Here is a 9,761-nt window from a genome sequence, read left to right as displayed (position 1 = left end):
TCAAATTTTTTTTACTAAAGTAAGTATTTATATTGCTTCATTGCCGACTTCAAAATAATCACAAGAATCTTGAAAAAAAAAAGACCAAAAAATTATCAACGATGCCTATAAATAAACAACTTGCATGAAGGAAATTAATATCAATAACTTTTAGAATTTATATCAACCATGACAAAAATACTTCAATTTATCACAATATTCTTAATGACCCTTTTCTTACTTTGTAACTCTTCGTCTAATTATGATAATTCAATCGTTACTGGTGATGATGGTGAATTAACATCGTCTAAAATTATCGAAAATTATGATGATAATATTACTAATGAATTGCGAAGACGAAGAATGGAGCGTTGCCCTTGCTATCCTTGTTGTGCTTTTCCATGTCCATGTTCTTCTTAAAAGAGGAATTTTTCATGATCTTTGTTGTTGTGTTATTGATAATCCTTTGTTTTTAGAATAAGATTTTGGAGTTTTATGAATAAGAAAGTAAATTGATCATGTCATTGATTTGGTGGATTTATGTGAAAAACATATATGGTGTAATTAATTAAACATTCTTGAAAATAATAAATCATTTATTTTTTCAATGCATAGTATGTGTTAGGGGTGTACATGGTCGGATTGGTTTTAGTTTTTCAAATATCAAATCAAACTATTTGTATCGGATTTTTAAAATTATAAACCAAACCAATAAAACTCGGATTTTTCAACCTCAAATTTTATGGATTTTTTCGTGTTTTCAGGTTTTCTGGTTTTTTCGGATTTTTTCCTTTGAAGTATTCATACAAACATAAAATTTACTTGTACTTAAAATATTTCTTCAGTCTTCCAAAATACAACTATCGAAGGTGTTGCTTAAGAATATAACACAAACAATGATATGGTTAATGACACTAAAATATCCAATATATATATATATATATATATATATATATATATATATATATATAATGATAATAAAATCGCGTAAAACAAATATTGCCAATTAACAAGTCATAATGAAATGATCATAATTTAAAAGTATTATTTTATGCTAAAATAATTTTAATAAATATTAGTTACATGACTAAATATTAAAGAAAATTAAAATTAGATTATATATTTTAATTGTCGAAACCAATGTAAAAACAAAGAACAAACATTCAATATTATTGTCATTCTTAGGGTTAAATTGATTTCCTTTTTGCATTACTATTAATTTGATTTTGATTGAAGTTTTATTATAATTATCAACATTTGTGGACTATAATCTTTACGGATCCATTCAAAATTTTAAGTTTCAAACTTGAAATAATATATTAAAAGATTAAAACTATGAAAAATATAAGAAATATTTAAAATCGATATCAAATGAAATATTTTTATGTATAAAATAAAATTTTAAATTATATATATAATGTTGGATTGGTTTGGTCTCGGGTTGATTTTTTTAGTTAAAACCAAACCAATCCAAATATACTCGAGTTCTTTTTTAAACACCAAATGAAGTCAAACCAATCACTAGTTGGATTTTTTTTCTCGATTTACGATTTGATTCGATTTTTGATTTGATTCGACTTTTGATTCGATTTTGTACACCCCTAGTATGTGTTTTATATTTGAGATTGCATGTTCATTTCCTTCCTTCTCTATTGTGTTTTATATTTGAGATTGCATCTTCATTTTCTATCTTCTCAGCAGAATTTAATTTTTATACACTGATAATTATAAAAAGAATGGTGGGTCAAAAATACTCTTGAACCATTCGAATAACTCAAATATATCCTTGAACTATATTTCGGCTCAAAAATACCCTTCCCCTCAAACTATAGGGTCAAAAATACCCTTCCCTTAGAACTTATGTATTTTGTGAAATCGTTCTAAGGAAATGGAGAAATGAGGAAAAGGGGTTCTATGTTTCAAGTAAAATGGTTTCTAAATTCTACGAAAAATGGAGAAATTACGGATAAGTTTATTAGTCTATGTGGCATGAGTGGAATTCTATTGGCTCATGTGGCATGCCATGTGACATCCACATGTCATCTAAGTCACGTTTGATCGATTCGGTTAATAAGAAGGGTATTTTTGACCCAATAGTTTGCCGATAAGGATATATTTAAGCCGAAATATACTTCAAAGGTATATATGAGCTATTTCAGATAATTTAAGGATATTTTTGACCCTTTTCAATTATTAAAAAATATTCTATATATTTGATTATTTATGTCATCAAAAAAATTATTACATATCGATATCCATAATAAGTGAAGCAAGTTACATTGGAAAAATAAGACAATTAATTGATTTACAACAACAATTCAAAGTAAAGTGGTAGCTTCAACTTCTTTTAAATTGACGGTGCATGTTATTGTTACGACCCGATTTCAAAAACTAAAGGGTTTCGAAGCCAATTTCGCAACTTTGGCCAATTTTGCAAAATTTTAATTTTAGGAAGTTGCCACTTAATCTTTTAGGAAAAATTAAGAAAACCAAATAGATAAAAAAGGGAAGTTTAAAAGAAAACATAAAATCAGAGTTTTGGGTAAGGGTTCAAATAATTCTCTAAGGAAGGGCTTAGGCACCTTAGAGAATCCTCTAACACGCGGTTGACCAACGGATTTAAAAATTTGGCTAATTTTATATATAAAAAAAAAATTTAATTAAAAAAAATCTTGGTTGATACTCATATAAAAGTATTTTGATACTTCTAAAAATTTTAAGATTTATCTCAAATTCTTGTCCATAGTCATATTTTGAACCACACAAATGCTTCAACACATAAATGTGAATTGAAAGACCTTGTTTAAAACAACTATAAGAGGATATTAACGATCCTCAAGTCATTCATACAAAGCTCTAAATTAAAATAAAAAGCCACTAATTTAGTTTAAGGAACTTGACAAATTTTTTTTCCTATTCAAAAACTTGAACTATATAGTTAGTTTAAATTCATAAACATGGATCCAAAGCTTTTCGATAACTATAAAAGAACATAAAGGGTTCTCAAGTTATTCTCATAGGCCTAAATTGTCCAACTTAAAAAAAAGCTTCGAAAACATAAAGTAAACAAGTAACGAAATGGAATAGCCATTCGAAAACCTCCAAAGGATTCATCTAAGTTTTAAAAAAAGTTAACAACAAAACAAAGGGTTAGCATTCACAATGACCAAAATAATAACGAGAAGACAAACATAAATAATAAATTATAAAACTGAAATTTCGGGGGCTGAAATGTCGATTTGTTACTTCATCGATTTTGGTTTTTAACCCCCATTTCATGCTTCTTGCTTAGCTGCTGCCGGGATTACTATATAAATTGGACTTGAATCAACAATTTGTGTCCCTTTGGGGACCTGTAGTTGCTGCTTCAGGTTTGGCCTTTTAAGGCTACTGCTGCTGTTGCATTTTTTGGGTGTTTAAACCCAATTTATTGAGCTATTTGGAGCTGTTGTTGCTGCTGATTTTTGGGTGTTTAACCCAATAACATGACTCCCTTTCACGACTCCGAAGAAGGTTGACTCAAGAAGTGGAATAATGCAAGAGAAGTGGAGTCCATTGAACTCGAAGTGCTCATGCAGAGTAGAGAAAAGGAAGAAAAGATAAGAATTAGAATCAATCATAAATAATATTAATCTAAGCCAGTGAACATTCAAAACTAGATAACATATCTCAAATAAACAGTTTAAGACACAAAATGGAAAGGAACTTTAAATGAGCTCACATTAAAAATCAAAATGAGACCAACATCTATTTGAGAAGCAAAGAAACCTTGAGATAATTTGAATTACACGGGGCATTTAAAAAGAAAACAAATCGACTAGACCTAAAAGAGAATAATATCTAACATAAGAACAAACAAGAGGCTTCTTATCCATTTCCGATATAATTAAGAAAACTAAACTATAAAGAGCAAATCACCTGTATTTAAGAAACTATTAAGACGAGAAATAAAATACTAGAACCAAAGTTTTGAATCCAATTACCCAACTTACATATTTAAAGCTTTCAAACCAGTGAGTTGTTATTCATTACACATAACAAAACTAAGCATCTACAACAGGAATTAACGCAGAACAGAAACTATACAAAGCAAGTATAGATGGCATAGAACATGCTACTTAACAAAATAAAGAGGTTTATGATACTAACCCATATAAAACAACAAAGAAATCATACTATCAAATATTAAAACGACATGCATATCCTGAAGCATTTAATTCAAAATCTAACAGAAAGGAAAGCAACCAGCAACGTCTGGGGAAAAAACATGGTTATGTAATATTGCTAAGGTATGCACAACTATGGATCAAAGAAGCTAAGGTAGGAAATAAAGACATTTTTCATATCAATAGCAATCAAAACGTTTTGAAGACAATAAGAAAGCAACCCAACAACTAATTTTCACCTTAATATAACAAAACAGCAGTTGCACAACCTAGTATTTATAAAACAGATACGAGAAATCAGGCTTTGGCAAAAGGCGAGGTGATAATCTTTATGCAGAACACAACAACTTAAGGCAAAAAAAAAACCAACTATATCGCACAAATTTCCAACCGAATAGAGATAATAGTAAGTGGAAACACATGTATGGATTTATGAACTTGATGAAATAAAGAATCACATTGACATGGAAAATAACTTTCAGCAGAGCAAAACATTTGAACTCCTTCAAAATTTACTTAACTTTAAGAAGACTTCCACTGTCATTCACACCACTAATCATATTGAATCTAAACAAATAAATAACGATACTTAACAAATAACAACTCTAGAATGCAACACTGACAAAGGGCAAGAAGATTACCTGGTTCTGCGCAGCGACGAGTCTTCCAAGACGACTCCACCTCTTCAACTCGAAAGCCACAAAACGCTTTAAAATTTTGAACTATGGGACCAAGAATTCCCAAAATTTTATGGGTACTCTTTGGTCTCCGAAAATCCTCTCCTAAAACAGTGAATGAAGAGGGTTTATATAGGGCCACTTCTGGGTTGGAATTGAGGGGGAAAACGATGTGGGAATGCCTCACAATTCAGAACTCTTAATGGATAAGGTCGAGGGAGCTGGAATTCGTACGAATTCTCAACGGATTCAGAACCAAGGCCATCCGATTATGAGTAAGGACGAGCGAGCGACAGGATTGAGACACCTGCTCTGTTCGGGTACGCCTGTACGAGACGATAAGGAGAGCACGCGGTGTTTGCTGATTTCGCGTCTGATGCGAGCTGGAGTTGCGTGATTTTTTGGTTTTTGTCGCGTTGCTTGTGAGTCGTTTTGCTGAACAAGGAGAAGGGGTTGGATTGTACTGGATATTTGTTGGGTTATTGAATTGTGGGCTGATGGGCTTCTGGTAATTGAAACAAATGGATTGGGAATATTGGGTTAGTCTAATTGTATTGGAATGAATTTGTTGATAGTATTGCATGAGAATTAGAGAGTTTGGGCCGGTTCGGATTTGGGCTGCTGGAAAAGGTCAAATAAAATGTGATAAATGTTCCCAAACTTAAAGTTGTCTACAATTTGACTAGGTTTCGGCCACATATATTTAAATTAATTAATTAGAAATTAAAATGTAGCCAAGCTGATCATAGGATAAGCTTGTCTAGTGATTAAATAAGACGAATTGATATAATTAACTTACGAGCTTCTTAATTTTAACAAAATAAAATAATTAGTTTGAACGTAAACTTATGATTCAAAAATTATAACCATAATTTAACTAAACTAATTTAACAAAATACCTACTAAAACAATGAAAATCTTCACGAGCTGATTTTCGGATAGTTATAAGATATACTAAGCATACATATCATTTAAAAATCGTATAGGGTGACTAAACCATTTAAAATAACTTGAGAAAATATTTGAATTTTACAAAGTCAATTATTTTGAATCTTTTGGAATTTAAGAAGCTCGAAAGTTAACTCCTATCGTGGAGGGGTCAAAATTGGGTGTCAACAGTTATAAATGAGGGAAAGATATAAATATATCGTCGAATGCGCCTCTTGATAACAATATTTCATTAAAACATCATTTTTTAATTTAAAAATCAATCTTATATTTTATATTATATATTTTCTATAACAATAATTTTCTTTAACAAATACAAAATATCGAAATAAAAGACCCTGTTATTGAGAAATTTGATTGTATTAAAAAGAAATTATTTAATTAATAAATAAAGAAGAAAATTAACAAAAAGCACCAGTGGTCTAGTGGTAGAATAGTACCCTGCCACGGTACAGACCCGGGTTCGATTCCCGGCTGGTGCATATTTTTTCCTCTTTTTATTTTCCATTTAATATTTTTTATATAAGAAAAACTTGTGTAAAATATTCTTAGATTATGGTTTATAATATGTCTACTTTATTAAGTTTATATAGATTGTAATAACAGTTATTTTCTTATATAAAGATATGATGCTACTAATAATAACTTGCGATTAACTAATAAAAATTTGTTGAAAATGGGTAATTAGTCTATCGGTGTATAAGTATTATTCATGCATGAAGGATTCGGGGAAGGACGTTAGGACAAAACTTTTAGAGGTGTAATGTAGATAATATATCAGAATACGAATATTAGTAATTGTAAGATTCAAACACATAACCTATAAATCACACAAAGATAATTTTATCATTACTTCGAGACTCCCGTATATTGTATTAGTTTGGACAGAACAAAACTCTTTCTGATGGTTATGTTTTAGTTAAAGCTTTAGAGTTTAAATAATTGTTAAAAAAATGATAAAATATACGCTGAATGATAATAATATTTTTAAAGCTATCAAGTGAAATTTACATAGATTAATAGTTAATTATGACCTCTATTCTCCATATATACAGATTATAATTTGCTATCCGATTAAAATTACTAATAAAATTAAATTATTTGTTCTTATTCTGCAGTCTGAAAGATTCTTTAAAAATATTATAAGACAAAATCACTTTGTAAATTTAAATTTATTTTTATTGTTATACTATACTTCTAATTTCAAAGACATGTCTCTTGTAAATGACAAAATTTTGACCTTTATACCATAAGGGGTCGTTTGGTTACAAGGATTATTAACGGTTATTTCAATATTAGAATTTGGGATTAAATTTGTTCACCATTTAGTTATGAGCCAATATATATTAGCTTAAACTAGATTAAAATTCATATAAAATCGAAGGATTATCTACCGTATTTTTTTTTCCAATAGGAAGGGAAAAACACTAGAGTTTTTCTTTTATCTGTTTAAATTTTGATGGATAAAATTATGTGATACTTGTTCTGGTAACTTGGTAAGAGGTAGCATACATATATATATATATCCACGAAATTAGTTATGAGTAAACTGATTCAGACGTCATGATTATATATGTATATAAAAGTGAGATTATTTATGTTGAGATATCGTAATTTTGAACCAAACGACCCCTAAATTATACTCCATGAAATATACTACTATATAAACACTTGAACATAGGATAAGATGATTCATCTATATAGCTATTTAAACTCTTGAACCATGGCAAACAAAAATTTAGTGTCCATTTTTGCAATTTTCTTGATTTTCCCCCTACTTTTCTTCATTGGAAACTCTTCTTCTTCTTCTAATAATAATGATGATAATTATATAAGTGATAAATTTGAAACTATAGACAATTACTTCACTCCAATATCAAAGGGCTTTTTTGCTGAGCTTCAACGTAGAAAAATGGAAGTTTGCTCATGTACACCTTGTTGTTACATATGCCCATGTCCTACTTCTTAAAAGTGGCTATTTAATAAACTCGGAGTTCTGCTTATATATGTTGATAGTATAAATAATTTTCATGTTACCAAGTCACTTGTATTTGTTTTAGCAAGTTATTGTAACATAATTTGTACTGTTTTCAAGATTATAAATCCGACCACTTTATTCATATACGGTGGTTTAGTGTGGAGATGTCTTTCGAGTGAACTGATTGCGTGAAAAATTATTTACACTATCGATGGATATTAGTTAAACTCGAAAATACCTTAATGCAATATCATGTACCCCTTGTTTTTGCTTTATTTTCGGATCAAATTATGTAATAACTTTACCTAGTACGAATAAAAGTTTCCTTTTGGCCAAAAGAAGAGGTCACTCTTATATATATTGGATTGACGTAACGTGCATTATTTTCAAGATTATATATTATGTATTTAATTTTTTACGTATGATGATTGTGTAAATATATCTTTTGGGAACGTGATAGCATTTACTTATCTTCACTATCGGTAGATGCTAATTAAATGTTAAAAAGTTTCCTTTGTCACCTTTTTCTTGGTTCACTTAAAAAAATATGAAAGAAAAAGAAAGAGGTCGTTGGGCGCCATAATATGTATTGTTTTCAAGATTATAGATCAATTTTCTATGAAAAGAGATTAATTACGTGATCTGATAATGTGAAAATTAATTTACCTTTAATTTTTTGTGTAAAACAATAAATTCGATGGTTTACAGATGAATTAATATTCTATAAACTATCAAGTTCCTAATGTTTGAATTGTATGATTAATTAATTAAGAGAGTATAAAGTTTAAACCCATTTCTGTAAGATCTTTTTGTCCCTTTAAAATAGATACTTCTAATTTACTACAAAAGAAAATATCAAATTTATCACCAGAGCTACTAAAATGGGGTTGGCCCAGTTCGACACAATCCGTTATTGAGGTAGAGTTATGATATGATTTTTCAAGCTCATTTAAAATTAGTGCTTATAAGTGTGACTCATATAAGCCTTTGACTCTTGAGGCTTGATCGTAACTGCGCTCGGATCGGCCTATGGGCGAAAATATTTATTTAAGGGTAACTTATAGAAATCTCACTAGTGTATGAGCAAATTAAGGATAATTTACAGAAATCTCACTAGTGTATGAGCAAATTACATAGATGCACACTATGTTGTATTAATAATACAAATCTTATCAAATTTTGATGCATTCAGATACATGGACTCAAAAATAGGTGTAATTTGTTCGAGATACACTCTATCCAAGTGAAATCGTATGTATCTAGAATACACATACAAATTATGCGCCCTTGCCTGCCCCCCCCCCTCCCCCACACACACAAACATTTCGCTCGCTACTCTCTTATCTCACTCGCGTATGATATGCATCACACCAGATACATGAATCTCATGTATCTAGTATCCTAAATACATGCTAAGCACACTAGATCATTTGCTAGTGTTATTGAAACAATACAATTGTTTCCTATATTTAATTTGTAATATGTACACAAGTTTAAGTTTGAAAAGAAAAAAATGATAAAAAGACGGGCTAGCCCGCCATAAATTGCACGAGCCTTATAGGGTTGGATTGAATCGATTGAGCATTTTCAAGTTCTGCCAAATGGAGGACCGACTCGACCTAGCCCATCAAATTCCTTGACCGCGAGGCTTGGACTGGAGTGGCTGACCCTTTTTGACAACTTCATTTGTCACATTCTATTTTTTTTAACCTTCGATCATATTTCATTGAAAAAATATATAACTCGAAATTTGAGCTCCAAACACTTGCTTGATCGATATAATTAGGCTAGTTAATCATATAGTCAAATATAAACATACATTTAATATATAAATGGGGATGAGATGCTTATACGATAAATTAAATATCGATGATAGGCGATAGAGAAGGTTATAAAGGCGTAAATCTTGAAAACACTTTAGCATAAATCAAAGCGTCTCGTTCTAAGTGGAACCGAATCATAGACAATTACATGATTTTTTTCTACACAGTTTAGTCAAAACAATACAATTGG

At 30.0% G+C, this 9,761-nt stretch overlaps 1 non-coding gene across 1 annotated transcript; it reads left to right on the top strand.

Moving 5' to 3' along the window:
• The first annotated feature begins 6,181 nt into the window (after positions 1-6,181).
• Positions 6,182-6,252, top strand: TRNAG-GCC (transfer RNA glycine (anticodon GCC)). Its single transcript has one exon. It is a non-coding gene; the product is annotated as a tRNA-Gly (tRNA).
• The last annotated feature ends 3,509 nt before the right edge of the window (positions 6,253-9,761 follow it).

This window comes from Solanum lycopersicum, chromosome 4 (assembly GCF_036512215.1).
Source record: "Solanum lycopersicum chromosome 4, SLM_r2.1".
Lineage (NCBI taxonomy): Eukaryota > Viridiplantae > Streptophyta > Magnoliopsida > Solanales > Solanaceae > Solanum > Solanum lycopersicum.
This window is presented reverse-complemented; position numbering and strand designations above follow the sequence as displayed.